We start from the raw sequence: 6,159 nt of genomic DNA, 5'->3' as shown, positions 1-6,159 counted from the left end.
CCAGTGTTGGGGAAAGTTACTTTTAAATGTAATGCATTACAATTGGATAATTAGTCAAAAACAACAACAACAACAACAGTTATATCTGATTCTGTGGCATAGAACTGAATAAAAATAATACACTGATATTTAATATTAATATATTTTCTGTCCAATTTTCTTTCAATAAAAGTGTGGTTATTTTATTGGCTTGTTTTTTAAATTCCGTGTCATTAGAATTGAGGTAAATTAAAAAAAGTCTTACAAAACTACTTTATATTATTGAATAAAATAAAGAATTATTACAAAGCAGTTTCGGTTTTCGACCAAACACATCCAGAATTCTTGGTTTCGCCTAGAATTTTCATTTCGGTGCATCCCTGTGACTGCATAGAGTGCACTGTGTTTGCAACCACATGCTCCTTTAAAGGATTACACACACACCAGTATGCAGAGAGACAATTAAGAGGGTTTATTCTCCAAATAACTTTAAATTCATGTTGCTGAAAAATGTGTAAATAAATGTTGTGTGTATGGACTCTTGTTTTTGTTCCATGTTAGCTTCCTGCCCACTAATGTTTGCCTCTTACAAAAGCCACAAAGCCTTCTAAGAAGACAGTAAAGGCTCATGTCACGCTTTTTCTAAAAAGGAAACAAATTACTTGTTCATTTTAAGAGACCGGTCTTATTTTCTCTTGTATGTTTAGTATTGCTCTTTAATAAAGAAAACGTCCTTATCCGATTAAGCGATAGAATTTTCGGTAGAATACTCGATTACTAAAATATTCGATAGCTACAGCTCTATTTGTGATCCTACTAGATATACTACAAAACTATATCAACTACAAAACAAGTATGATTAACTTATGATGTTTTGATAATGAATATTTAATTTGCTTAAATAGACAAAGTAACATGCTCACATAAAACACCTCTTTAATATCTCATCAGTCTCTCCTTAAATGGAGATTAAACTTCAGCTGAAATCTCGTTTCTCAAATAGTTTGCCTGAAAAGGCATAAAAAAGACAATCTCACATGTGTCTCCTAGAGTTTCAGAAGAAATCTCCACAATATCTGTGCTCATTTTACCAATACACAAACATCTACAATCAAAAGTCTCTTTATCTCAATATTGGCTCAAATGATTCTCAGCTTGAAGCTGTAATAGAACATATACAAAACAAAAAAAAGAGAAATATCTTGTTTGTTATTATTGTAGTCGATGATTTCTGCAAACTTTGGTGTTTACTGTCAGCAAATTCAAGTTACTTTCAAATATTAAGCCTATTCAAGGCTGTTTCTTTACAGCCAAATGGACTTCTTCTCAGTCTTGTGTTTTAGTGGCTATAGTGTATTAGACATGCAGACACTGACCTCTAGTGACCGAGAGGAGTTAGTGACACTTGTGATGCTTTGTAGAGCTTTCTTAAAGTCTCTACGGACAGTGAGCCGGTTCAGTAAAAACGAGACGCTGATTCGTTTGAGTCACTCAAAGTGTTCCCAGAAGTCCATGCGCAGCGTTTAACATGTTCACATTTAAAGGTAGGCCTAAATATTTAGTTAAATATGCTGCTGTTGTTGTTTGCTTAATCCAGCCTAAGTGTGTTTTGATACTTTATGAGGGTTTTTGAGGCACTTGACAGCTGGTCATCTGACTTTATTTCTCTGGCACTTAGAAACATTTGAAACTCGTACTGTGATGCTTTCACCGCTTACAGAGACCGGGGCTAGTTGTCACATGATCTCAGTAACTGTAAGATTTTGAATAAAATGTTTTGCTTGTTTTCTTTAGCAGTAGAGAAAACTGCTTTGGTTTGTTCATTTGTTTCATTTCAGGGCTCCAGACTCATTCTTCCCACGGGACTGACTTTCTCAGTTGGTCGCACGAGCACATAATTTTTTTTTTTTTTTTGCTACATAGGATTAATCAGTGCATGCTGATGAACTTTTATCATTGTTTATAGTTATAAGGTAACGAAAGTGTTCACCATTCAACCCGTTCTTATTTGTGATTTAAATTTTGTGAACAGGAATTCCTCTTTTGCTGTTATAAGCCGGGCTTTTGGTGTAAGGATATTCCAACCTTACCAATTTGTCTTTGTTTTTCTATGTGCATTTTGTGAAGCAACATTACATGGGGAATCCAAATAACATATTTAAATTGTTTACATTGACAAAATAATGATTAATAATAATAAAAAAAATATTAGTTTCAACTAATTATAAAAAAGGCATACACAATTGCATTGCATGCAAAAAAAAAAAAATTGATAAAAAATCGTTCATTTTCATTTACACTACTGTAGGTTCCAATACTAATGTTTAAGTCTTAAACTCTTCACTTTCAAACATTCAAGCTCTCAAACTTTTAAATGTTTAAAATTCTCAAGATTTATTTGGGAGTAATACTGGTGAAATGCTGTACAATTCTGACCATGGTGGAAATTAAACAAATTCCCTTTTTTGTCAAATTTACTTTTTGTCAGCTGAACGTCTTTGACAAAGTATTTCTTGATGCTCCCATGAGATTTTGTAGTAATGTAGTAATAACAACAATATATATATTGTGTATATATATATATATATATATATATATATATATATATAAAATGAAGACAGAAAAATATTGTTGTAAATTACAATTGTACTGCAAATTAAAATATATAATTATGATATTAATTTTGTACACTACAAGTTACAATACTACTGTAACTAATGTAACAATTTTTATTTTGGTGGAATACCAATGAAATGCTGTAAAGGTGTCTCTAAAATGAGAGAAGATAATTAAACACGCAGCACATCAACAATTATTTAAAGGCAGTGGCTATTTACACTAAGTGTAAATAGCATTTTTTTTTTTTTTTTTTGCTACATAGGATTAATCAGTGCATGCTGATGAACTTTTATCATTGTTTATAGTTATAAGGTAACGAAAGTGTTCACCATTCAACCCGTTCTTATTTGTGATTTAAATTTTGTGAACAGGAATTCCTCTTTTGCTGTTATAAGCCGGGCTTTTGGTGTAAGGATATTCCAACCTTACCAATTTGTCTTTGTTTTTCTGTGTGCATTTTGTGAAGGAACATTACATGGGGATTCCAAATAAAATATTGAAATGGTTTACATTGACAAAATAATGATTAATAAAAGTTATTGGTTTCAACTAATTATAAAAAGGCATACACAATTGCATTGCAAGCAAAAAAAAAAAAATTGATAAAAAATTTTCATTTTCATTTACACTATAGGTTCCAATACTAATGTTTAAGTCTTAAACTCTTCACTTTCAAACATTCAAGCTCTCAAACTTTTAAATGTTTAAAATTCTCAAGATTTATTTGGGAGTAATACTGGTGAAATGCTGTACAATTCTGACCATGGTGGAAATTAAACAAATTCCCTTTTTTGTCAAATTTACTTTTTGTCAGCTGAACGTCTTTGACAAAGTATTTCTTGATGTCCATGCGCAGCGTTTAACATGTTCACATTTAAAGGTAGGCCTAAATATTTAGTTAAATATGCTGCTGTTGTTGTTTGCTTAATCCAGCCTAAGTGTGTTTTGATACTTTATGAGGGTTTTTGAGGCACTTGACAGCTGGTCATCTGACTTTATTTCTCTGGCACTTAGAAACATTTGAAACTCGTACTGTGATGCTTTCACCGCTTACAGAGACCGGGGCTAGTTGTCACATGATCTCAGTAACTGTAAGATTTTGAATAAAATGTTTTGCTTGTTTTCTTTAGCAGTAGAAAACTGCTTTGGTTTGTTCATTTGTTTCATTTCAGGGCTCCAGACTCATTCTTCCCACGGGACTGACTTTCTCAGTTGGTCGTACGAGCACATAATTTTTTTTTTTTTTTTGCTACATAGGATTAATCAGTGCATGCTGATGAACTTTTATCATTGTTTATAGTTATAAGGTAACGAAAGTGTTCACCATTCAACCCGTTCTTATTTGTGATTTAAATTTTGTGAACAGGAATTCCTCTTTTGCTGTTATAAGCCGGGCTTTTGGTGTAAGGATATTCCAACCTTACCAATTTGTCTTTGTTTTTCTGTGTGCATTTTGTGAAGGAACATTACATGGGGATTCCAAATAAAATATTGAAATGGTTTACATTGACAAAATAATGATTAATAAAAGTTATTGGTTTCAACTAATTATAAAAAAGGCATACACAATTGCATTGCATGCAAAAAAAAAAAACAAATTGATAAAAAAAATTTTCATTTTCATTTACACTATAGGTTCCAATACTAATGTTTAATTCTTAAACTCTTCACTTTCAAACATTCAAGCTCTCAAACTTTTAAATATTTAAAATTCTCAAGATTTATTTGGGAGTAATACTGGTGAAATGCTGTACAATTCTGACCATGGTGGAAATTAAGCAAATTCCCTTTTTTTTGTCAAATTTACTTTTTTGTCAGCTGAACGTCTTTGACATTTCTTGATGCTCCCATGAGATTTTGTAGTAATGTAGTAATAACAACAATATATATTGTGTGTATATATATATATATATATATATATATATAAAATGAAGACAGAAAAATATTGTTGTAAATTACAATTGTACTGCAAATTAAAATATATAATTATGATATTAATTTTTGTACACTACAAGTTACAATACTACTGTAACTAATGTAACAATCTTTTATTTTGGTGGAATACCAATGAAATGCTGTAAAGGTGTCTCTAAAAATGAGAGAAGATCATTAAACACGCAGCACAGCAACAATTATTTAAAGGCAGTGGCTATTTACACTAAGTGTATTTTTTTTTTTTTTTAGCAATGGATTCTACTTACACCAAGTGAAAATAGCAGTATTTTTTTAAAGATATGCTATTTACACTAAGTGCAAATAGCTATAGATTCTATTTACACTATGTTAAAATAGCAAGATTTTCTGCTATTTATACTAATTGCAAATAGTGGCAATTATCTGCACTTCAGTATTGTAGTACATTATAAAACAGTACGCAATAATAACGTATTGAGTGTAAGTTATAGTTTTCAAATTATTAACTGGATGCCACCTTATTGGGACAGCAAGGGTCCTAATCCACGATCAAGGTCCAGAAACAGAGTAAGGACATCAGGGGTTCAACCGTAATTTTACGAAGCTACGAGAATACTTTCTGGACCTTGATCGTGGTAGGACCCTTGCTGTCTACGGAGGGTCAGAGAGCTCTCAGATTCAATCAAAAATATCTTAATTTGTGTTCCGAAGATGAGTGAAGGTCTTATGGCCGGGTTTGGAACGACATGAGGGTGAGTAATTAATGACATCATTTTCATTTTTTGGATGAACTAACTCTTTAACAATTCACATTATTGATGTTAAGAAATGCATTAGAGTCAGTATCACTTAACAATAGCTGCTGTATAAACTTTGCTTATTGTCTAATATTAACAAAAGCAATCTTATTGTAAAGTATTACAGTATGTTTATTTGACCCAAAACAGAACCAGCGTCCTTTACTGGACACACGCAGTGCAGTATTGAGTCTGACATGACATTAACAGTCTTTGCTTCTTTCCAAAAGTACCGTAAGCAATTGACTTTTCTTCTTGTTTGATAAATGACGATACAGAAACAGAGAAAAGAAGAATGGACACGACTGACCATGAAGCGCATCAGACAAACAACTCTTAAATCACTCGTGCTTAACGCTTCATTCGCGTCTGGTGTGAATGCACCTTTACAGAGAGATCGAGAGGAGAGCGAAAGAGAGAGAAAAAGAAATGATATCAGATGTGAGGTTAACACAAGGAGCACCATGAGGAGAGCCAGACCTCCTCCGTATATAACGGCAGAACCTTGTGCGTTTAAATCCTTTCACACGGCGGAACAGACAGCAGGATTTTGAGGGAAATCTGTGAGTTACGTAATGCTTGGAGCAATCAGTGTTTTCTCAAGAACACAGGATCAGAACCAGGATCAATGAAAATCCTCTGGCCACGCTTACAGTGACTGAACTACAGTCAGAAGAGTTTGTGACATGAGGTAAAACATCTTAACATTACATAAGAGACGAGCCGAGTCCTTCCACAGAGGCGAGCGTCTCAATCCTTACAGGAAAATATGACTGTTTACATCCTTGTCCTTGAAGACTCCAGAGTTCTTTATTTTTAAGACATTGAGAAATTAAGATTATTTTGAGCC

Source organism: Onychostoma macrolepis, chromosome 18, assembly GCF_012432095.1.
Source record: "Onychostoma macrolepis isolate SWU-2019 chromosome 18, ASM1243209v1, whole genome shotgun sequence".
Lineage (NCBI taxonomy): Eukaryota > Metazoa > Chordata > Actinopteri > Cypriniformes > Cyprinidae > Onychostoma > Onychostoma macrolepis.
The sequence above is the reverse complement of the archived record's forward strand: the minus strand, read 5'-3'. Positions refer to the sequence as shown.